This window comes from Cricetulus griseus, chromosome 2, assembly GCF_003668045.3.
Source record: "Cricetulus griseus strain 17A/GY chromosome 2, alternate assembly CriGri-PICRH-1.0, whole genome shotgun sequence".
Taxonomy (NCBI): Eukaryota; Metazoa; Chordata; class Mammalia; order Rodentia; family Cricetidae; genus Cricetulus; species Cricetulus griseus.
In genome coordinates this window covers 56715473-56740802 of record NC_048595.1, presented here as the reverse complement: position 1 = coordinate 56740802, position 25330 = coordinate 56715473, and positions in this window count along the sequence as shown.

Genomic DNA, 25330 nt, shown 5'->3' with positions numbered 1-25330 from the left:
ATGTCTTCGAGCATAAGATTTAGGGAAGCTGGCAGCAGGGTACTAACGAGTAGAACATATCCTGATAGGAAAATGCCACAGAGGGGAGAGGAAGACTTAGCTGGAACCATCAGAAATTGATTCTTCCTCTCTACATTTTAAATCAATTGAGGCCCTTAGAGGATCATACCATACCCACCACACTAGAGAGGACAATCAGCTTTATTGAGTCATGGATTCAAATCTTATCTGGAATCATTAAGTAAATAGTCAGAAATAATAGTTAATCTAGGAACCTGGGACAAGTAGACTAAAAATTGAGCATGATAGTAGAATAACACCTATGGGATAAATGTCGAGGTTTGTCAGATCCCATGTTGATGAAATAGAGAATGAACAAAAAGGTATTCATTACAAAATAGTAGCTTGCAGAAAGAGAAAATACCATTATGTTAAGTCCTACATTTGGTGTATTTTTTTTTTTGTGTGTGTTCTTGTTCATTAGACAGGCAATGTTGGTTGTGGAACATTTGACCTATTAAATACTGTAAGCCAAAGGATATTGGGAAGATTTTTGTTGAGAGAGAGAGAGAGAGAGAGAGAGAGAGAGAGAGAGAGAGAGAGAGACTAATATCCTTGATAAGTTGTTCCTGAAAATATTTTCCAGAGTAATTAATGAGAATGTGGAGTTAGTTTAACTCCATGACTCAACTGGTAACATTTCTTGTTAGAATGATCTCTCATGGCTTCTGATCATTGTTCTTGGATGTGAACTATGTTATTTAAATAAATATTTATGAAGTATCTGCAAAGTGAGACACTGGTGAGGGGTGCTACTCCTTTAACAGAAAACATGACTGTCCTTGTCTCTTGAAATGAGAGAATGTGGAGAATTAGGGTAACATATTTGGTAAATACAAAGAATCTAATGTAAGCAATAGGTAAGTAAGATTTATGTAAACTATAAATATTTTCAGTTCGATGTAAATACCAAAAGTCGAGGCAAATCCTAAGAGAAACAACATTTCTAGGAATTTTAAACAATAGAAGGTCATGGATACATTTTCATTTTAAAAATTATACTTCATCTACAATGTAGATATTGGAATAGAATGGAGTTTGAATCTGGGAGATCATTGAATTCCATTTTACTAAATTTGTACTTTACAGAAAAGAATACAGTACTTTGAATGCAAAATTATATTCAAAGTTTAAGAATAGACCTCAAGGCTCATGCATGTTTTTTTTTAAAATTCATCTGTAGATCCAGAGTTTTGGTGCTCCTAACAATGGTGGTGCAACAGAGATACAAAAAAATGAAGGGATGGACTCTAAGAAGCTTGGAGAAGAGTTTATAAGATGAAAGAAGGGAAACATGAAGGGATAACCTTAGATTTCTGCTTTAAGAAATCATTTGAGGCCGGGCGGTGGTGGCGTACACCTTTAATCCCAGTACTAGGGAAGCAGAGGCAGGTGGATTTTCGTGAGTTCGAGACCAGCCTTGTCTACAAGAGCTAGTTCCAGGACAGCCTCCAAAGCCACAGAGAAACCCTGTCTCAAAAAACCAAAAGAAGAAGAAGAAGAAGAAGAAGAAGAAGAAGAAGAAGAAGAAGAAGAAGAAGAAGAAGAAGAAGAAGAAGAAGAAGAAGGAAAGAAAGAAAGAAATCATTTAATTGGATGAAGGGTTGTTGTACGCAAATGGGAACCACAAGAGGAGTAAATAGTGATAGCACTTGATAAGTGAAGTTTTATATGAACACTGTGGTGAAGTGGTTATGAAATACTCATGTCTGAAGCTCAGGAAAGTCGTGAGACTATTCCACTTCAGTTTCATCTTCATGGCGTTGGATGCTTTGCCCAGCATCCCTATGATGTGTGGCCCAAAGTAGATGTCGATGTCAACCTGCATAGTAAGCAGATAAGTGACCTTTTCATTGTAACCCTGCTTTTGGGGGTCTGAAGTCTAATACTAGGGCATGTATGACTGCTGATTTTTCTTATCCCTCAATGCAGTTTTCTCCCCTGGTCCCATCATATAAATACTGGGCCATGTGTTGCTTAACTCGAAGGTTATCTGGAAGCTTTCTGTCCTCACAGTGGGATGAACTTTTGGTTGTGTATGTCTGGTCTCCGTAAAGTAGGTCAGTGTCTGTGCTCTCTTTGATTGTTAATCCACAGTCTTGAAGTGATTATGCAATCCACCAAGGAACAGCTAAATATAGTGTTCTAGAGTTCAACAGCAAATTTTCTCCCCACTATCCTCTAATTTGAAAATGACTGAACAAATTTTTCTTATTTTTTTTAAAAAAAGATACAACTTCCAAAGAAAGTAAAAATTTTTCCTGCCAGAAAAGTTTTAGACAGTTATCAAATGGCTTAAAACAGGAGGTAATAATAGAGGCTGTGTTTTAACACAAAATAGAGCATTTTCTACTCTGAACACTGTAATTATTATTTACAGCTAGATTATAGGGAGATCCGTGGGTGTTGTAGAATTCAGTTTCAGAATTATGGAAACTCCGTTTGCATAATTAAAGGGGTAGTTAGTAAATTCCCTCCTATTTGCTAACCTATTTAAGCAGACCATATATGTACCAATATTTCTTTTCTAACTATGGTAAAAGAGACAACCAACTTTAAATCTTCTATTGCTGAGTAATAGCCATAATAACTGTGGATAATGTTGGGTTCATAATTAGTGAATTTGCTGAGGTATTTCTAGCAATGCATTAAATATGGCATAGATACAAATTTCTGCTTCATTAAATGACTTTATAGACTATATTTTGCTGCTTTTGCGTATGTGATTTTCCCCCTGTTTGATAGCAGGGTTGCTTTACAGCTTCTTAATGAGAATACCTTTTTTATTGGAACCTTTTCTGAAGTTTTATTGAAGCACTCAGTGACCTATTTCTAATGATTCCAGAGCTCTGAAATGTTCTCTTCCTTATTTAAGGAGCTTTAACTTATGTTTGATTACCGGCTTTGGAAGTAGACTCACTATCTAATTTTAGGAAGGAAACCTTTTCTTGCAGGAGAAACAAATTCAAAAATAACCTTGCACATCACAGGATGCCCATGAATTATGGAAATGGCTTACTTCCCCGTGATGTTTATTAGGTAAAAAGAAGGTGAATCAAGGGATGTTTCCCCTTTCACTGTTCTCCATTGCACTTCATCAGAAAAACTCCCTTTAAGTATTCTCTTTAATAAAATGATAAATATGTAAGTTCACTATCCAAATGAACTTGGAGTAACTATGATTTGAAAATCCTGTAGAAACACAATGAGTTTCTGACACTGGATGTTTGTAGAGTGTGTGGGAGGTTGCTAGACATCTACAGGTCAAGCAGCCCCTAGTCGATCAAGATGGGTATCATGTATTATATTTTGGATTAACTGTAAATCAACCACCAAGAAATACTATGGTGTGGGATAATGATCCTCCCAGAAGCCATAGGTTGCCAACAAAACAGTCAAACAAACAAATTCCTATTCCAGTGTGAAATACCTTCATCAAGGAGAAATTGGCTTCTTCTCTGCTGTTTAGCTTTTCCAGCCATAAATCCTGTGACCTACAACAATGTCAAATAATGACCAAAATGTCAAGGTATAACCATAGTTGTAATTGTAGGACAGATATTGTGGTTGGTTACCTCCACAATTTATAATTGTATTTGAGGACAGTTCCTGGTGCTGTCATTCTGAACCAAACCTCAAAGTTGGGGAGCTTATAGGCCTAGGGGTAAACCTACTATTATTATTCTGCTAGATGATTATATTATCAAACTACCTTCTAAATTTATATTTCTATGCACATAGAGTAATCCAAATCTCAGAGGTTGTCAGAGACATTGCTTTGTGTAGTGGATTGTGGCTAATGTAGAAACTCAAACTGGTCCAACCACAGAGAACAATGTTTGTGAAGTGCTCAGTCATAAGTGGGAGTGCCATATCACACCATGTTTTGTCAGGGCTCACAGACCATTGTGGAAGATGGAGTGGAAAGATCATAAAATCCAGAGGCTAGGAAGAACTAGACTAAAGCAGTAAATTCTGGATATGATAGGACAACTGCACTCATGAGTTCACAGCAACTGTGGTTGTCTGCACAAGATCAAGACAGTCAACATTCCAACATGGAACAGGGAGGGGCTCATGAACTGCTACCTCTACTTGAGGAGCTGTTGACTTTTGCAGAGAGGGAGGGTCAGTTAACTTTAAGGATATAGCCCCTGATGGGTCTACCATGCTTTAGAGGATGGCTCCATGTCAATGAGTGGATGAATAGTACAAAGTAAACTCAGGGTGTTATAAAAAAATGAGAGAGCACATGAAGTTGGGGGTGGATCCCAGAGGAGTTGTGGATAAATGTGATTTAAATATATTGTGCACCTGTGTGAAATTCTCAAAGAGTTAATAAAATAGTAAATCCAAAAAAGAAATACTGTGATTAAGATGAGTCTGGTTACTCCAGATTATAGTTAGTGTATAGATTATAGTTAGTGAGGCAGAAGAATTGTCCCAAGTTTCAAGCTATCCTGTTTTATATACTTTGTCTCAAAAACTGCATGAAAAAGGGGAAAAAGAAGTACTGTGATGATTGAATTTGATCTTGAAAATTGACCAGAAATTCATCTGCCACACAGAGTGAAGGAGGGATATTTGGTCTCTATAGAAAGTAACAGTGTTCCCACTGTAGAAGCCTAGCACTTCATAGAAAGAGGCAGCAACTTCTCTGAAAGTTTGAGTCCAGTCTGGTATTCAAAGTTTACCAGCCCAGGTTAGCCCTGCCTACACAGTTAGAACCTCTCTTCAAAAAGAAGGAGGCAAGCAAGCAAACGAAAAACAGCCTTAGACATTGATGCACATTATCATTATTTTTTCCAGCTAGAGCAGATTATTCTATTAATTCCAGAAGAAATACATATACCTTAAATCATGAAATAATATAGAATTGTGCTATTTAAAAGGAAACATTATATATCGTTTTTCATATCTTTATCTTTTATTCATGCTTTGATCTGCATGTATTATGATTTCCATGATCTGTGTTTCTTTCTATCCAAAATTTGCCTGTTGAAATCTTGACTTTTGATGTGATGGCATTGGGAGGGGACCATGTCATGAAGGTGGACTCCTTGTAACTGGCTCCCTATGAAAGAGTCCCAAGGGAGTTCTTTTGATTCTGTAATATAGAGGTACAAAAAGAGACTGCGATCAGTGAACTGGGGACCCTTACCAGATACTCAATCTGCTAGTGTTTTAATCTTATACTCACTGAGCCTCTAGAAGAAGGAGAAGAATATTTGAGTAGAATAGATGTTCTCATATATGGCATTTTGCCAAAAATACTTTCCCTATATTACAAATATTGCTGCAACTAACATTTATATCCACATTCTTCTCTATCCTCTCAGATGTATCCTTTCTTTTTATTACAATTTCACTAAAATAAAATTGCCCATATTAGATTTATAAATTGCATATTATATTCCTAGAATTGCATGTGTTGTGTATAGACAGATAATCCTGGATTTCTCTCTTTAACTGAACTAACTTGCAGGCTCACAAAGAATTTATTGGTGTTTACTTAATCATTAATCACTGGTATGATATTTCTCTTTTGGTGAGAAATAATAGTAAACTATCCTCAATTTATTTTTTCTTACTTTTGCCTACTTGACCTAGTGAGCTCAAACATCTTGCTATATACTTTAGCCACATAATTTTTTTTTGTTTTTTGTTTTCCTACCTAATGATTTCTAGAATGCTAGTATTTAGTTTAGCATGTTTTGGTTTGTTACACATCAAAAAATTTAGTGGAGAAATGGCTTATTCTGTATCACGATTCACTGAACTTTTGATGTAATCAATTCTGTTATTCTTTTTGTCATTTTTCTTCTTTTGTCATTCTTCTTTTTAATTATATCTTTTGTCTAAGAAGCTTTTGTAACATCAATATTATAATTTTTAAAAAATATCAAGATCATAAAATTTTTAAAAAGACCTTTTTTGATACATTCATACATGATTTTTTACATAAGAAATTTAATATGATGTATAGTGTTGTTGACTTTGGGTCAGTCACCACACCCTATCTATCTTCTTTCCATGTATATAGATGGTTACATGTATTTCCCAGAATTCTGGGCAGTTGGGTAAAACCACAAGGCTGAGCTACAGTCAACACAAAGAAAGTGGAAGTTGGGGATTTGATTTCAGTCTTTGTCCACTGGTGGGGGAAATCTTCCAATAGAGGCCATCCGAAATAACTGTACAGGCGATGTGCTGAGAATGGTGGCATAGAATCTGAGAAGAGCTTCAGTTCTGGAGTCATCTCTGAGTGGAGAACTACATATGGATGAACATCTGTGTTGTGCTTGTGAGCAGAGCTAAGACTCTTTTCACATGGGAATATTAAAGTTTTCCTTTTGTAGTAACTATGAGATCAGAGTAAGACCTTGACTTAACTCTTTCCTAACTGTGAGCTTGAGGGTCCTGTGAATAAAGATCAGACCAGAAAATTGAGCCAGTACCCTATTAGGGAACTTCCAGACAATAAGAATGAGAATGCCACCGGATAGCACAGAGCTTCAGCCTATGCTGTGATCCCAGATTTGACCAGGTTTGAACTTGTTGAACCTGACTGCCTTTTTTGTTTGCAAGACATCAATTGGCATGATTCTTTTTTTTTTTTTTTTTTCAAGACAGGGTTTCTCTGTGTAGCTTTGGAGCCTATCCTGGCAATTCCTCTGGAGACCAGGCTGGCCTCAAACTCACAGAGATCCACCTGCCTCTGCTTCCCGAGTGCTGGGATTAAAGGCATGTGCCAACAAAGTCCGGTAGGCATGACTCTTTTTTTTTTTTTTTTAACCTCATTATTGTACTTTATTTTTCTCCTCTCTTTTTTATTTTAAATTAGAAACAATCTTGTTTTACATGTCAATCCCAGTTCCCTCCCACTCCCTTCCTCCCTTTCCCCCCACCAACTCCCTATCCCATGCCCTTTCTGCTCCCGAGGGAGGGTGAGGCCTTCCATTGGGTATCCCCATGTGTCTTGGCTGAGAGAATATCCCTCTATGTGGAATGGGCTTCCAAAGTCCAAGCGTGCACTAGGGATAAATACTGATCTACTATCAGAGGCACTATAGACTGCTCAGGCCTCCTAACTGACAGCCATGTTCAGAGGATCTGGATCAGTCCTATGCTGGTTTCCCAGCTATTTGTCTGGGGTCTGTGAGTTCTCCCTTGTTAAGGTCAGCTGTTTCTGTGGGTTTCTTCAGCCTGGTCTTGACCCCTTTTCATCACTCCTCCCTCTCTGCAACTGGATTCCAGAAGTTCACCTCAGTGTTTAGCTATGGGAGTCTGCTTCTGCTTCCATCAGCTACTGGATGAAGGGTTTGGGATGGCATATAAGGTAGTCATCAATCTCATTATAGGGAAAGGGCACTTAAGGTAGCCTCTCCACTATTGCTTAGATTCTTAGTTGAGAGTAGATCTCTGGAAATTTCCCTAGTGACAGATTTCTCTTTAAACCTATAGTGGCTTCCTCTATTATGGCATCTCTTTTCCTGCCACCTCATGTCTTCCTCTCCACTCCTCTTCTCCCCTTCTCTTTCTCCTAAATTCCTCTCCTCTCCACCCATGCTCCCAATTTTCTCTGGAGATCTTGTCCCTTTCTTCTTCTCTGGGGGACCATGCATGTCTCTCTTAGGGTGCTTCTTGTTTCCTAGCTTCTTGGCGGTGTGGATTGTAGGCTGGTAATCCTTTGCTCTATGTCTAATATCCATATGTGAGTGAGTACACACCATGTTTGTCTTTCTGTGACTGGGTTACCTTGCTCAGAATGGTTTCTTCTAGTTCCATCCATTTGCCTGTCAATTTCAAGATTCCATTGTTTCTTTTCCACTGAGCAGTACTCCATTGTGTAAATGTACCACATTTTCTCCTTAACCAATCGTTTCCCCATTCTTAAAAGACCCACATTGAAGCCTAATAGCCACAATTCTGCTCTCTGTTCCCATAAGTTCATCATTTCTAGGTTACACATAAAATTGAAATCGTGTGACATTTGTCTTCCAGTGTGTCACTTATTTTTTTTTTTTGGCAAGCATATAACATTACTACTTACTAAAGATGAAATCAAATATGCATGCACAGGTGAGCACTCACTGAAACACCTTGGATTCATCACATATTTGTTTCAATTAGCATATATATGATATATATATATTTATATAAAAAGAGCAATAATGGCAATATGTTATGCATCAATATGCGAAAACATATTTAAATTGCATTGTGGAAGAATTTTACTAAATCACTTCTCTGAATTTTGTTATTTATGACAGACAATACAGTAGTATTTATAAATATTTCTAATTTTTTAATATGTAATACATACTTAAACCTTTTTAGCCTTCTGTTTTTTAGCTATCATTAAATTGAGGGCATAGACATCTCTTATACTGAATCTCTGTATCTAGCACATAGAATGGTGATTATAGTGGCCTGTACACATACTTGAGCGAATCTTGGTTTTGGTTATGCTGATCTTTGTTTTAGATGTAGTGTTTACATGATCATTTCAAAATACAGTGTGGCTTTGTTTCTTAACATGCAAAGCAAGGATATAACTAGAACAAAACTTTGTTTTATGAAATCCACTAAAATATTTGTTAAATGAGAAACCCTTGGGAATTTGATTTCTTTTCTGTCTGTGTGTTTAATTCAAGTTGAATAAAAGACTGATAGTCATAGATTTCTGCTATGGAAGGAAATGTGATAAAAGACTTCTTGGCAAAATAGTCACAGTTTTTCAACTTGCAAATTAAATTATAGTGTAGATTTGCTATCTTGCTCCCATTAACTTCTTGCCCTCATTGGCTTCCTGAGCCACTGAGGATCAGATTTCTTTTGGTCCAGTTTGCCACCCTCACCTCTCACCACACACTGGCTTGTGTCAAGGGAAAAGAGACTGTGAATAGGGAAGGTAACATGTCTGGCTTTGTATTTATGGTAGACACATTGTAAAGGGGAACAATCATTTGGGCTTGGATGGACTAAGGCTTGCCAAGTTTTGGGTTGGAAGTTTTTGAGAATACTTATTCTAAAGTATTAGAAGACTAGGTGGATAGGTTTGATTTGGCTCCATCTATGTACCCTAGGGTGAAATGGAGTAAAAGTTGGCTAAAATTAAATCAGATTTAAATTATATAGTTGATTTTTAAAATTTACATCTCTCTTTGTGCAATTATATGCTCAAAATATTAAACACTTTGAAACCACAGTAATGGCGTATTAAATATGAGCTGATTAGCCACCAGAGTACATTTTTTTCCTTTTACTGCTGTCTATTGTGTTTTTCCTGTCAATGTATTGTGTTTTTATTGCCAATGCCTAAATGTTTATCTCCATGAGTCACTTCTAGTTGTAAGCTGTGGAAGCCATGAAACTGTTACAGCCATAAACAAGTCTTTACTTCTAATACTTAGAGCATTGAAGCAGTGACCTTTTAAAGCAGAGTGGCAGGAAGCTTCAAGCACATGCAGGGCCATTCCAATGCTCTGTTTGCAGTCCACCTACTTGCCATTTAGCAAAGACAGATAAATTAACATCAAATAAAGCTCTAAGAAGTTATAGAGAACAATGCAGTTAATAGTTGTAAGCCTGGCTTAGTCAACTCATTCCATTAAAGCAGTAGAGGTGTGTCCTGGGGGTAGCAGACAGTGTTTCTGATTGTGATAATAGTCCTCTCAAACACTGTGCTTTAGTGAATATGGAAGCTGTAATGCTCTGTGAGGATGATGTGGCCAGTGGGGAGGGTCTGGATGCACTTTTGAGAAACACTAATGTATCAGGAATTACTGTTGCTTTGATCTTTCCTTGTGCTTCTTTTAGTGTTTTTCCCTGCTTATATAATATTTCATTCTTTATATGTGTAGTAGTTTATCAGTCAATTATTTTAAGGAAGATGAAATGAATAAACACATTTATTTTCAGTAGGAGGCTTATAAGAGTAAAAAATTAAAAGTCTCATCACAAAAGTCTGGGACTTTTCCATTGTTGATACTTGTAGATTGTTTAAAATGTGTTCAAAACAGATTTTCTTTTTTATAATTAATTTTCATTTTAATTTAAAACAATCTTATTTTTATATTCCAATCCTAGTTTCCTCTCCCTCTCACTCTCCCATTTCCCTCACCATTCCCCCATCCCACCCCCCATCCACTCCTCAGGGAGAGTGAGGCCTCCCATGGAGGATCATCAAAGTTTGTCACATTATTTGGGGCAAGCCCTAGGCCCTCCCCCATGTATCAAGGTTGAGAGAGTATTCCTCCATAAGGAATGGCTCCCAAATCCCATTTCTGTTACCAACTCCACATCTGATAGGGGGTTGATCTCCAAAATATACAAAGAACTCAAGAAGCTAGTCACCAAAACACCAAATGCTCTAATTAAAAAATGTCATACAGATCTAAATACAGAATTCTCAATAGAGGAATCCCAAATGGCCCGAAAGGCACTTAAGAAAGTGCTCAACCTCCTTAGCCATCAGGGAAATGCAAATTAAAATATCTCTGAGATACTTCTTACATGTGTCAGAATGGCTAAAAAACAAAAACAAAAATAAAAAACAAAACACCATAGTTTATGCTGGAGAGAATGTGGAGAAAGGGAAACACTCCTCCATTGCTGGTGGGAGTGCAAACTTGTACAGCCACTTTGGAAATCAGTATGGCAGTTTCTCAGGAAAATGGGAATCAGTCTAACTCAAGATCCAGCAATTCCACTCTTAGGCATATATATACCCAAAGGATGCATATTCATACCATCAGACATCAGTTCAACTATGTTCAAAACAGATTTTCAACATGAAGCAACTTTATTAGGACCTAAATGAGTTCAGATGACCTTCAAGAATCAATCACTTTAAGTTGAGTCTCTTTTTTATTGTCATTGAAAATTATGTATGATGAGAAAATTTAGTAACTGACAGATATTTTTAGCTATCTAAATCAATTCTGCATATAGTATTGAGCATGGCTGTGTGAGGGACATTGTAAGTAATCAACATAAAGCTTTGTACCTGACTTTGGCATTACTATTTTAATACTGGATAAATCTTACTTAGACAAGAGAATTTTGGGAGTGTATTTTTGCCTTTTAAATTGAGTATTGAAGAGCAAAAGGAAGCCTCTGGGTAAAGAGACTGTTGTTGGCTTCATGGCTGCCAGGAAGGAGAACAAGTAATGACTGTGCATTGCTCTCTTGATGTCCATTGGGTTTGGTGGAGTAGTGTATGAGTTAGCCTGCCCAAGGTATGCTGAGTGCACATTCTGACCAATCCAGCCCTTGGCAGGATTACAAGAAGGTTTTTTGGCTTTAAGTGATGTTTTAACTTTTTAAAAACTGCTAATTTTTCTGTAGGGCCAAAACATCTATCAGGGACAGAAGAAGAAAGCATCCCTAGTTCTGACTCTGCCTCCATGTGAGTGTGAAGGAAACTTCCCCAAAGCAGAGACTGAAAGGTAACTGCTGTTAGATTTTGTTGGAAGGAATCAATTTACAAGCAGAAAACAGCAAATCTTTTGGAATACTCTCCTAAAAATCATTTCTATCTTATGTTTACAGATGTTTTGTCTGCATACATGTACATCTCATGCCTGCTTGGTGCCCTCAGAGACCAGAGAGGGCATTGGATCTCTGAGATTGGAGTTACAGTTTTGTGCCCACCATGTGGTCCTTTAGAAGAGCAGCCACTGCTCTTTTATCTGCTGAGATGTTTTTCTGTCCCTGAGACATTCTTTTGATTTGCGGATTCTGTCATGCTCTAGACAATCACATTAAATAATATGACACCTTTCCAGTGACCTGGATATTAAAATGAAGAGGAAAGTAACTTTTTCATAACTCTGTACATCGTCAGCACTCCATGGAGTGTGTGGCTCATAGATGTACTCAGCACTAAATGGTTAGATGAAGGAATGGGTGGGTAGAGTGAAGATTGCTTGATGTTGGATTCCTCTAAATTCCATATATGACTAAGAATAGCTTTTTGTCCTATAAGAGGGAAGACCAATGAATATACTCACTAATTGAAATTCTATTTGCTGCCAACTTTTTAATTAATTGAAATCAGCATAACTCCTTGTTCCCTAATACCTTCCATTGTTGCTGGCACATTGTAGTGCTAATTATTTGCTTGTGTGAGTGACTGGACACCTGTACATTTCTATTCCCTGTACTTTGTCTTATGTGTCCTGAAGTCCTACATTTTTTATTAATCTTACCCTGTCTCATTCTTTAACTCGAGTCTCCCTTCCCTTGGTTCATATCACCTTCACCAGGTATTTGGTTCTACATTTTTTTATTGGCTTCTATAAATGACAGTGATTTCCCTTTATCTGATTCTGGGGTTTATCAGGAAGGAAGAATTGAAAGATACTGTGTGAACTCTTTTGGAATATACTTATTACATCATAAATTTTAAGAGTGAAGTTACTATACACTGTTTTAACAGTGTTAGTGCAGTTAAGCCAAATTTCCCTTGGACTGTCATGTCCAGTGAATTTGAGCTGCCATCCTGCACCTTGTCTTTCCAGAGTTCCTTTCCCAGATACATTTATTGACTTCAAATAATTTGGTAATCATCATTGAAATCTATAAAATCTATTACTTAATTACATCAAAAGACCAGATTTCTCAGAATACTACTGCCATCACTGACATTGTATTTACTTTAAAAATGTGAAGTTCAAAATCAGGGTCTTTGATCATCCTTTCATTGTTTGTTTTTCAAGACAGGGTTTCTCTGTATTGCTTTGGAGCCTGTCCTGGCACTGACTCTGTAAATCAGGCTAGCCTGGACCTAACGAGATCCACTTGCTTCTGCTTCTGGAGTTCTGGGATTAAAGGCATGCACCACCAACGCCCGGCAATCTTTGATCATCCTTAAAATCATTGTAGTAAACAGGAAACATACTATTGCTGATTTCACAATTGTTTTACCTATTTATTTTGTATGTGTAGAAAGAAGACACATTTTCCTCCCATGTCACAGTGCAGTGCATTTGCTTTACACCAAAGTGAAGAATTTCCTTTCCAAATTTGTAATAGAGATGGTCTCAGTGTATACTTGTAGCTGTTTTCCCCATGGTACACCAAGATGGCTGTATCAAGAGTTGCCACCTTCAAATGTTTCATAACCATTTCCCTGTTTAATATTCCAGAGTTCAACTTTGCATCTTAATTATCATGTACATTGAAATGTTTTGTTTTGTTTTTGTATTTTTTTTCTCATGGGACTTCACGGTTTTCTCTTGATATTGTTTCGGTTGGATTTCAATTAGCATCAAAGACCTCATTGAGACATTTTCTTCTTTTAGAAAGTTCCATGGACCTCCTTAAGTTTATAAAGTAGCTGGATTTGTGGGAGAAGAGTGATGACTAGTTCCACTAACTACCTATGCTTTAAGTTTTAATCTCTCAAAAAAGAAATCTGCACTATTTTTGTGTGGCTTCTTGTTGCTTTGTGTTTTATACTGTGTGGTCATTTATTTTGCTGTTCTGATATCATGATTCTCTACATAGAAACTAGTATTGTGACCAAGAATTTATTGAAAGCTTAAAATGATAACCTGCTTTATTCAGCAATAACTACCCTGATCGTCAAAATGAAAACAATTCCAAAGTTCAAAAATAACTAATGTGTTTGGTATCCATATTCACTTGTATATTATGTTGACACTAAAATTAAGATTATGGAAGCTGTTGAGATGGCTCAGCATTTATAGGCACTGGTGACTTGAAATGATCCCTGGAAGCCATTGAAGGAGGTAGGTTATGAAAGCTGTACAATCACATTAAAATACTTATAAATTACTAAGTAATAGAAATGGGGCACACCATAAATTTATGTGTTCCACTACATATTCTGAAATACATTGTATAGCCACTTAAGTTTTGGAAGGGCATATAGTCCATTACTGGAAAGTCTTAGATAATCAAATGCAGTGTCCAGAGAGCAGTGCAATACAGTTCTTTGCTTTTCACCTCAAGTCACTGTTAGGTCCATTATGAGTCCATTTGGATGCAGTTCAAAAAATATATTCTGTCTGGGCCTTTCTCTTGTCTTTCTCCTTTAATGTCCCTTTGTCTTTATTTTCAGAAATTCTTTCAGGGTTGTATTTCTCTTTCTTCTTGGCTCTGTTCCTTAGGTTCCATTTAGCTCCCCCTCCCCCACAAAAGCTGATATACATCCATGCATGTGAGTGTGTAACATTTCATCATGCTTTGTGGATAAACATCTGTAAGGTAAACAAGCTTTTCTGATCCTAAGGTAACCTTGATAGGATGTAACAATTTTTTTTCTATCTCACTCCAGTTTTGCTAATGTGGCATGGATGAGTTTGTATAGAGAAGAGGCCCTATGAGAACACAATGAATAGGCCTATACTAAAGATATGAAAATTGGTGGGAATGTCTGACCTTTATTGATTCAGGGTGTAGACCTATTAGCAGATGCTGTAACCGTTAAAATGGGGCTAAAGGGGAGAATGGTGATTATTGAAGACATTTAGGAAAATCCCAAAGAAACAAAAGATGGGATGAATGTTGAAAACTCAATTGATTTAAAGGATAAATATAAAAACATCAGAGCTAAATTTGTTCAAGATGTTTCCAATAACATGAAGAGGCCGGAGATGGTCCCATCACTGCTACTTTCTAGAATGTTCTATCTCCAAGGAAGGCTTTGAGAAAATCAGCAAAGGGGCTAATCCAGTGGAAATCAGATGTGTGATTTTTCTGTTGATGCTGTAATTATTGAACTTAAAAAAAAAACCTGTCTAAACCTGTCACAATTCCTGAAGAAATTGCTCAGGTTGCTACAATTTCTGCAAACAGAGACAGATACTGGAAACATCATTTCTGAGCCAATGATGACAGTTGAAAGAAAGGACATCATCACAGAAAAGGGTGGAAAAATGTTGAATTAGAAGTTATTGATGAATTAAAAGTTATTCAAAACATGAAGTTTCTCTGAGGATATACTTTCCCATATTGCTTTAACACTTCAAAAGGTAAAAAAAATATGAATTTCAAGGTACCTATGGTCTTTGAATGAAACAAAATAAGGTCTAGGGTTCAGTCCATTGAACCTGCTCTTGAAATTTGCAATGCTCATTATAAACCCTTGGTCATATTTTTTCCAGATGTTGATGGAGAGACTCTAAGAACATTGGTTTTGAGCAGGCTAAACATTGGTCTTCAGTCAAAGCTCCATGGTTTGGGGAAAATCGGAAGAACCAGCCTCATGATGGGTCTATCGCTACTGCTGCAGTATTTGGAGAAGAGGGGTTGAATCTTAATCTTGAATATGGTCAAGTTCATGACAGGAAAAGTTGGAGAGGTCACATTTACTAAAGTGACATGCTTTTGAAATGAAAAGGTGACAAAGCTCAAACTGAAAAATCTATTCTATTGTAGGAGCCAGAGGTGTTGAGAATACCAGAACACAGCTCACAGAGTCAACTAATCAGAGCTCATAGGGCCTCCCAGAAACTGAAGTGACAATCATGAAGCCTGCATAGGTCTGAGATAGGTTCTCTACACATATGTTATGCACATATAGTTATGAGTTTGGTGTTTTGTGGCACATAAAAAGTGTGAGTGAGGGATGTCTCTGACATTCCCCCTGCTCTTGGGACTGCTTGCCTCCTATTGAATTGCCTCACCAAAAGCTTGATATGAGGGTATGTGCATAGTCTTATTGTATCTTGCTATACTATGTTCTGCTGATGTCCCTGGGAGGCCTGCTCTTTTGCGAAGGGAAACTGAAGAGAAGTGGATCTGGGGAGTAGAGAGGGGGGACTGAGAGGACTGGAGGGCAAGGAAACTGTGGTTGGGATGTATTAAAAACAAAAAATAAGAAAATAAAAATTAAAAAAGGAAAAATGTGTTCAAGAATTCACTGAGTAGTTAGACACCACAAACAGTGAATATGAAAAGGGAGAGCTGAATGAGTGACAGGCTAAACTTTCAGGTGTAGCTGTGGTGAAGGATGGAGTGGCAAGTGTCTTTAAAGTGAATAAGAAGAAATCCAAATTAATGAATGCATTCAATGCTACAAGAGTGGCTATTGAAAAGGCATTATTCTTGGAGGGGGCTTCACACTGCTACAGTGCATCTCAACTTGGCTTTGTTAAAGCCAGCTAATGAGTATCAGAAAGTTGGCATAGAAATTATTAAAAGAGCACTCAAAATGCCTGCAATCACTATTGCTAAGAATGCAGATGTTGAAGGATCTTTGATAACTGAGTAAATTCTTCAAAGTTCCTTGGAAATTGGTAATGATGCTATACTCAGAGTTACAAAGTTCTGCTCTGGCTGTCTTGGAACTCACTTTGTAGACCAGGCTGGTCCTGAACTCATAGATATCCACCTGTCTCTGCCTCCTGAATGCTGGGATCACAGGTGTGCACTATTACCACTGGGCTCTAGAATAGTACTTTCAATGAACTTTGATGGGATGTTCAAGGCAACTCCCTTGCTGATAACTTCAGAGAAGTCATCTGAAGAAAAGGCCAGCTGGCTGAACAGTTACTGGTTTCCACTGACAATATATAATGGCTTATTGGTATCATTGTCCATTTCTTGAATGAAGATATTTGTATATTCCTGACACTGAGTGCAAGAGCCATATACCAGTGTCCAGCTTTTAGCTTAAGTCATTGAGGTATTTCTATTATTCTGTTACAGTGAGGATTATAGTGCTTGAATCCCCAGATGAGACATTAAGAAGCAGCCTTTCTGTGGAAAGGAAGAATAATTGTGCACAAAACAGAGAAGTATCCAATTATGTGACCACCTATGTGTAATAGAGTTTTGTTTAAAGTTAAAAAACAAAAATATGATAGTTTGATTAAATGAGTATAATTCTAAATAAAATCTTCATTTTTCAGTAGATACTAATCCACTTGAGGGAAAACATTGTAGTGTTCACCCCTGCAGTGGTAGTAGTTAACCATGAGTTTTTTGATGAGTTTCGGAGTTCACCAAGGCTGAGAATTGTATTTTACATTTGCTTTTCATCGCTCACAGACGCCCAGCTGTTGAGGCTACAGACAAGAATATGGTGCTAATGAGTATTATTAATGATTTTTCTTTCTGCAAATAGTGTCTAGAGTTGTCTTTTTATGAAGTCATAGAAGTAAACACAATTAAGAGCCCAAAGATTATTTCTTATTGCTTGTCCAGACATGGGAAGAGAAAATTAAATCTTCAAATGTAATTTTTGAAATTAAGATTAATGATGATGTATATCTGATTCCCTCATACATTGATGACCTCATGTTGCTTGAGTCTAAGTGTGGGGGCTTTTAGCTATCTTTGTCCTTAATAAATATGATTGAGTTATTTTAAATGTAGTCAGAATACAAGACCCACTTGTCTGTGTATTTTTCAGAGGATCAAAAGCAGGGATTTGCGAAAGAAAAAGTAAAGTGATCTTTTTCTCCTGACTTTTAAAAATTGCAATAGATTCTTATTTCTGGATTATGGAAATATGGGAGAAAATGAGCTATCTTAATTAATTTATGGCAAGGACATCAAGAGATGAAAACATTTTTGCAAAGTTTTCAGTATTTTCAAGTCTAAATGCTTAAAGGCAAATTTAGTGATGAAGGAGAAATGTGTTGAGCAGTTAAGGATGTGTCTATTGCTGGAAAAACATAGAAAAGGTGCTTAAGGAATTGGCACAGCTATTTCTTTGTGAGCAGGCATGGTCTTCTCATGTCCTCTCAGCAATGTGTGCAAACACATCTGCAAAAGGCAAGGGATACTTTCTACCATCTCATTATCAGAGCTTCTTGAATAGTTTTAGAGTGTTAATTAAAACCCACGAGCCTTATTTACACAGCTATAAGTAAAAGGTATTAAATATCTCAAACATATCATCCAGTGCCAAAGGTCTATAATTCTTTTGTGTCTGTCAGTACAAAAAAGATTGGATGCAAATACGAGGTGGTTCAGGGAGGCTGTTTTTCATGTTGGACTCTTGCTGGACTCCTATAGGTAGTCTGCATGAAGAGCAGTGATTGTCTCATGAGTCCAAATTCCAGGTTGTGGTCTAATGAGTCTAAACTCCAAGTCTAAGCTTCAAGATGCCAGGAGTCTCCAGGATGAGGAGACATGCAGTAAAACTTCTGCATGAATGAACTGATTAACATTTCCAGAGCTGCCTTTGATTTATAGACTCCATCATGGTGTTACCTGCTTATATTTTTTTGAGATCACTGATTAGAGAGTTGTAGAAACACCACCACATCTTCCTTCTGGACCAGAAACAATGAACTGGAACAAAAGCCATATCTTTAAGTAGTGTGTTCCTTTCTTCCCAAACAGGAAAGCAGTATACTTTGTTTCATCCCCATTCCCTTCCCTCTAAGTTGTTTCTTCTCTCTTCTTATGAGAATCTCTTACACACAGGGAAAGTGTGTACTCAAAATGTAAATATCCCCCAGAGAAGGGGAAAGGGTCACCATCCCCTGAGCAAATTGAGAACATGGGAAGAGGGAGGAGGGAGCTACAAGAATGAGAAGGGAAGAAAAGGAAGGATGCAGAGGTCATGAGGGAGCAGAAAGGTTGAGTCAGGGGTAGATTAGAAGAAAGGATATGTGATAGGTAGGGTTTTTAGTTGCAGGGGTGGAAGGGAAGGAAGGGAAGGAGAAGGGAACTGGATTGTCATATAATTCAATCTTGTTTGTAATTTTAAAAAGATATATTTAAATTCTTTGGAACAAAACAAGAAAAAATGTAAATATCTCAAGGGTGAACCTCTATGCATTTTTATGTACCTCAGACCTCACTTAGCAATAATACCACTGAAATGTATTTGGTTAATGATCGAATAAGTGAATGATTGAACTTGTAAATGCTGAGATTTATAACCACAGCTATAATGGTTTCTGGCTCAGTTTTCATTAGTCAAGGTAAAAGAGCTCAAGAAGAAGGGAGTGATGTGTATATTTATGCATATTTATAATTCATCAAGAGAGACAGAGTTATTTTTACTTTATCCAAAAATAACAGCTTTGCATATCTCATTATTTTCTTGATCAGGTACAAGGTAGGATGGCTAAAATTAAAAATGTTTAGACTTATATGTATTCCTTTGAAATTTTTTGGTTCATTTTAACAGGAAGACAATTTTAAATATGACTAGTATAGAGAATAGGAATTGGAAACAATAGAGTTACCATAGATTGTGGTTCGCTGTGGACTTGGTTGTTCCAGCTAGTGGATATTTTGCTCTTGCTCTTGTCCCCCAGGTAATGACCTCTGCATTTATTTGAGTTTGGTATATCCTTTCTATAATGTTGAAATCTGATACAACTGAAAAGCTATGTAATAAGCATCATCAGAATGGGAGCCAACCTCACCTTCTACCTCCACAGAGATATAGAGAGAATCAGCTGCCTAATGAGGCTCTTTCTCTACACCCTGCCCTTGCTAAAAATAGAAGTTGTTGGTATTTCATTATGAATCTGTAGGCCTCACTTCTCACCTTTCCGTGGTCCAAGCCATCAAAGGCCATCCTGTCAGATTTCTCTCTCCGGCCTTCAACTGCCACTGCCATAAAACAATCTCCACAAGTCTATATTTCAGTTTTACTTCATCTGCCCTTGCAAGCATCTTGAATCCTAACTAAATGATGTTTAGTTTAAAAATGTGTTTATTTTGATTCTTGGCATTATATATTTTCATAGCAAAAATTCACATAACATATATAATCTTGCTAGTCTCAAAATGGGTATTTGAATATTTAGTGGATTTTTAACATTTTTTTTTCTTAGCAGATGTTATAGTGAGTTTTCTTTTTTTTTTCTTTTTACACTGATAGTAATACAGAGTGTTAGAAAAATATTCTGGCTGTCTTCTTTATTTTCTAAATAAAAATGCAGAGTAGGAATGACATGCACATGGCTTTCATGTTGAGCCCACAGAGTGAGTTTTAAGAGATTTCTTTCTCTTTGAATTAGACTTCGAAGAGAACTGGTACTAACATGAGGAAATCTGCATCTTCATGGTTCTAATCACAGGGTTCCCACTGTCAGCTGTAAGACAGAGAAGACACACTGGAAAAGATAGTATCAAATACAAGAGCTGGCTTTTCAGTAAAACTCTTCAGTAACACATTTAAAGATTTTATCTGAAGAGCATGTTTTTGATCAAGGATGTAAAGACACTATTTATACATCTCAGAAATCCTTACATTTTCATGTATATCTCAGAAATTCTAAACTTTTATGACCTACAACTTAGTCAATTCCAAGTTCCACTTCTGTGTCAGTTTGCTGATATTCTCCTCGATTTAACCAAATCTTAGGGTTGAAATGAAATTGAAGTTTAGATGATGAATCGAAAATCCACTCATCAATCTATGTTATAAAATATTTGAAAGATATATGATCCATGGTGTAAGAGATTTATTTGCACAGGAGATAGTTCTCTGGACAGCCTTTCTCATTCACAAGGTGCTTGTCTACTATATGACTATCAATCCTCATCACCCTGGTAGTAACTGTGGCAAAGAGGGAACATAGATTCATGGATTTATCTTTTAGCCTGACTGATCATAGAAGTGCACTTCCTCTCCTATAGCTACTGGGAAGAAATCATCACCCACTTTGACTTACTAGGAATTTTAAACCTTGGGCTTATTTTAGCCTAACTACCTGAACCCTACTTCATTGTAATTGATCACAGGTGTTTCTCCCTCTCTTTCTTTCTCTGTCTCTCTCTGTGTGTGTCTGTCTCTGTCTCTGTGTATCTGGAGATGGTGGTGGTTGTTCATCCTTATACATCTTTCACAAGGTATTTCCTTTTCATCTACACAAAAGAAATTTCCCTTTGCCATGTAGTTTGACCACAGCAACTATTAGAAGCTTAACTTGCTTTTGGCTTAACTGAAAGACATTTATTTTAAACAAAACCATGTATTTTAAAAGTAATTTTGAAAAATATACTAAAATATTTTAGAACAATTAATTTTGAGTGTGTCTGATAAGACTGTTAGTCAATATACTCTTCACATGCTTTCCTCTGGAGTTTCAATCTCTTCTCTTTGGCTTTATTTAGATGTATGATATATCTCATTTTTGCTTCCAGGATCCTTTGTGTTTCTAGTGCCTTTCTTAACCCAGTCATAGTTTCATGCCAAAGTGGAGGAGAATGCCCTGTTCTAAGTAAGCCCACTCACAGCTCTTTGAAGACCCTGATTGTTGTAAACAGAAATGAAGATCAAGTTCTTCCTCTTCTGTTTTTCTTTTGGAAAATCTTTCTACAAATTTAAAGTAATGATTAGCTTAGTAAGACTTGAAGTGATTGGAATATTGGTGATGGAACTGCATTGATCAGATGGAAACAACTGCCAATTAAAATAAAATAAATTAAGTTGGGTTCAAGTTAGGCCAATTCAATTCAATTCATTTTAATTCAGCACATACCTACGGAGGACCTGTATTAGTCAGGGTTTTCAAGAGGAAGAGAACTAATGGGGTGCACATGCATTGCTCTCTCTCTCTCTCTCTCTCTCTCTCTCTCTCTCTCTCTCTCTCTCTCTCTCTCTCTCTCTCTCTCTCTCTCACACACACACACACACACACACACAAACATGCACACACACACACACACACACACACACACACACACACACACACACACACTTAATAAGCTGACTATAAAACAGTAAAAATAGCAGAATCACTCCTTAGAACCAAGAAACAGGTGTTTGGTTACTCATTCCTTGAGTAAGGGTGCCTCAGCAATTGCAGTGTTCCTGTACTGGTTGTCTCTCACTGGTTAGGTAGGGGAAAGAAGCTGTAGTTTTTCAGTACACAGGGCTGGGTATATCAGTAGTCCCAATGTGGTATTAGAAGCCTGGAAGCTTCCTGGTGAGTTGCTAGTCCTTAGCCCATGATGAAAGCATGGCAGCTTTGGTGATGTCATCTAAGGGATCATCATCATCATCATCATCATTATCATCATCAACAACAGAGCAAGTTAATTCAGAGGCAGGGAGGGGAACGGGGAAACAGCTAGATGATCTTCCTCCTGATACACCCCCTTTTAAACAACCTGAACACTACCAAAAGGACCTCCTTTAAAACAAAAGGGTTTCTGAACTCTACCAAAAGGTGCCACACCCAGTCAGGGCAGGGCTTTCTGCATCAGTCAAGAAAATCAGAACATGGCTTTGAGTGAGGTCCCCTACCAAGATGATTCTGATCTAGGTCAAGCTGACATTTAAACCCACCATACTAGCACCTACATGTTAAACATTGAGCTAGGTTCTGATTTACAAATAAGAACTTGCTTTCTATAATATAATAATCATGGTAAGCACACAAAATAAATTCGAATGTGATTCAGAAAGCAGGACAGCAGAATTATGTGCACAATGCTGAACTAACCAGCATATGAGTTATTAATTATTGTTATATATGCATGAGGGTGTGGTCTATGGTTTAGGGATTATAAATATATGCTATCTAGATAAAAGTTACACAGGTAACATTTTAATTGATGAGCAAAATTGTGGTGAGTTTAGGGGCTGCAGTTGAGTTTAGACAGAGAAAAGAATGCTGGACTCTTTGATGTAACTGCTATAGGCATCTATATACCCACATTGCTGATCTTGGTTGTTTTACTACATATAATTTTCCAATTAACTATTTTTAATGAGAATGAATATTTCAAAAACAGTTACAGTTTAAGACTTTGCATAAACTAGGAGATATGTATCTGAAACCTGGCAGCATTTTGGGTCCTACCATATACAGGGCATCTTCTGGATTCCTGAAATGAAGGATGCAACATGTTTAAAGCATCAGTTACAAGTCTAGCAAGGAAAACAGTGAGAAATGGCAGAAAGAAAGAGAACATGAACCAAGACACCTGGCTTTAATTCCTCATTCAGACACACAGATACTTTTGATTTGGGTTATTCTAAGTCCTGTACAGAGTCTTCTCATGTGTAAACTACATGGTTAAGAGGTTTAGAGCTTCTGCTAGTATATAAAACACATTGCTCATACACAATGACCAGGATTTGGAAGTAACACCAGAATCTTAGAGGTGTGTACTGGAATAGTACATGCTTTGGAGATAGCAAATTGGTGTGGAGCCTGGTTAAGCTTCATACAAATTCAAGTGATCAGGGGATCATTTCATTTGTAACTCTCATTTGCAGAATACCTGTCTTTTGGGATTTGAGTGTTAATGCAATCCTGTGGTCAAAATAGCTACACATTTCCTGGAATATAGCAGGTCCTCCATGTCAGTTTCTCATCTCTTTTTGTTTTATTCTGGTTAGTAGGAGTGAATCAGTCTCTCTTTTTTTATTTGAATTAGAAACAGGATTGTTTTACATGACAATCCCAGTTCCCTTCTCCCTCTCATCCTCCCCTACCACCCCACCCCCAACTAAAACCCTACCTATCACATATCCTTTCTGCTCCCCAGGGAGGGTGAGGCCTTCCATAAGGTGTCATCAGAGTCTATCTTATCTTTTGGGATAAGGCCTAGGCCCACCCCCGTGTGTCTTGGCTCAGGGAGTATTCCTCTATGTGGAATGGACTCCCAAATTCCACACCTGTGCTAGGGATAAGTACTGAACTACTACAGGAGGTCCTGTAGATTTCTGAGCTTTCCTCACTGAAAACCATGTTCCTGGGGTCTGGATCAGTCCCATGCTTGTATCCCAGCTATCAGTCTGGGAGCAAGAGTTCATCAATGTTCAGCTCAGTTGTTTCTATGGGTTTCACCAGCCTGGTCTGGACCCGTTTGCTCTTCACTCATCCTTCTCTGCATCTGAATTCCAGTTCAGTTCGGTGATTAGTTGTGGGTGTCGGCTTCTACTACTACCCAGCTGCTGGATGAGGGCTATAGGATGGCATATAAGTCAGTCATCAATCTCATTATCCAGGGAGGGCATTTAAGGTAGCCTCTCCTCTGTTTCTTAGATAATTAGCTAGTGTTATCTTTGTAGATCTCCAGACATTTCCCTAGTACCTGATTTCTCTGTAAACCTAAAATATCTCCCTCTATTATGATATCTCCATTCTTGTTATCTTTTATTCTTCCTCCGACTCAATCTTTCTGCTCCCTCATGTCCTCTGCATCCCTCCTCTTCTCTCCTTCTCATTCTCCTAGCTTCCTACCCCCTCTTTCCATGCTCCCAATTTTCTCAGGGGATCTTGACCTTTTCCCCTTCTCTTAGGGCCCTCCTCGTTTACTAGCTTCCCTGGCAGTCTGGATTGTAGGTTGGTGATCCTTTACTCTATGTCTAAAATCCACATATGAGTGAGTACATACCATGAAAGACCTGCACGGTAAGAATTTTGAGTCTCTAAAGAAAGGAATTAAAGAAGATACCAGAAAATGGAAAGATCTTCCATGCTCTTGGATAGGTTGGATCAACATAGTAAAAATGTCAATCTTGCCAAAAGCAATCTACAGATTCAATGCAATCCCCATCAAAACCCCAACACAAATCTTCACAGACCTTGAAAGAACAATTCTCAACTTTATATGAAGAAACAAAAGACCCAGGATAGCCAAAACAGCCCTGTACAATAAAGGAACTTTTGGAGGCATCACCATCCCTGATTTCAAGCTCTGTTACAGAGCTATAGTCCTGAAAACAGCTCGGTATTGGCATAAAACAGACAGGTAGACCAATGGCATAGAGTTGAAAACCCTGATATTAACCCACACACCTATAAACACCTGATTTTTGACAAAGTAGCTAAAGATATATAATGAAATAAAGAAAGCATCTTCAACAAATGGTGCTGGCATTACTGGATGCTGGCATGTAGAAGACTGCACATAGATCCATGTCTATTGCTATGCACAAAACTAAATAAGTCCAAATGGATCAAAGACCTCAACATAAATCCAGCTACACTGACCCTATTAGAAGACAAAGTGGGAAATACCCTTGAATTAATTGGTACAGGAGACTGCTTCCTGAACATTATACCAGTAGCACAGACACTGAGATCAACAATTGATAAATGGGACCTCCTGAAACTGAGAATCAGTCTCTTTTAATAGGGTGTCTCACATGATGACTTGCTAGCTTCCGATTACTCTCAGATCCACACATTGTCTTGTCTCTTCATGGCAAAGACACACCAGACCAAGAGAAACAGAAACGAACTAAGGAATCATAGCATGAAGATAGTTGATGACAACTTCTTTCAAGGATAAAGTCCTGTAGCAAATACTTGTTCTAGGAGCATCAGCTGCATTTATGTCTGTCCTGATCTCTCAATTGAAC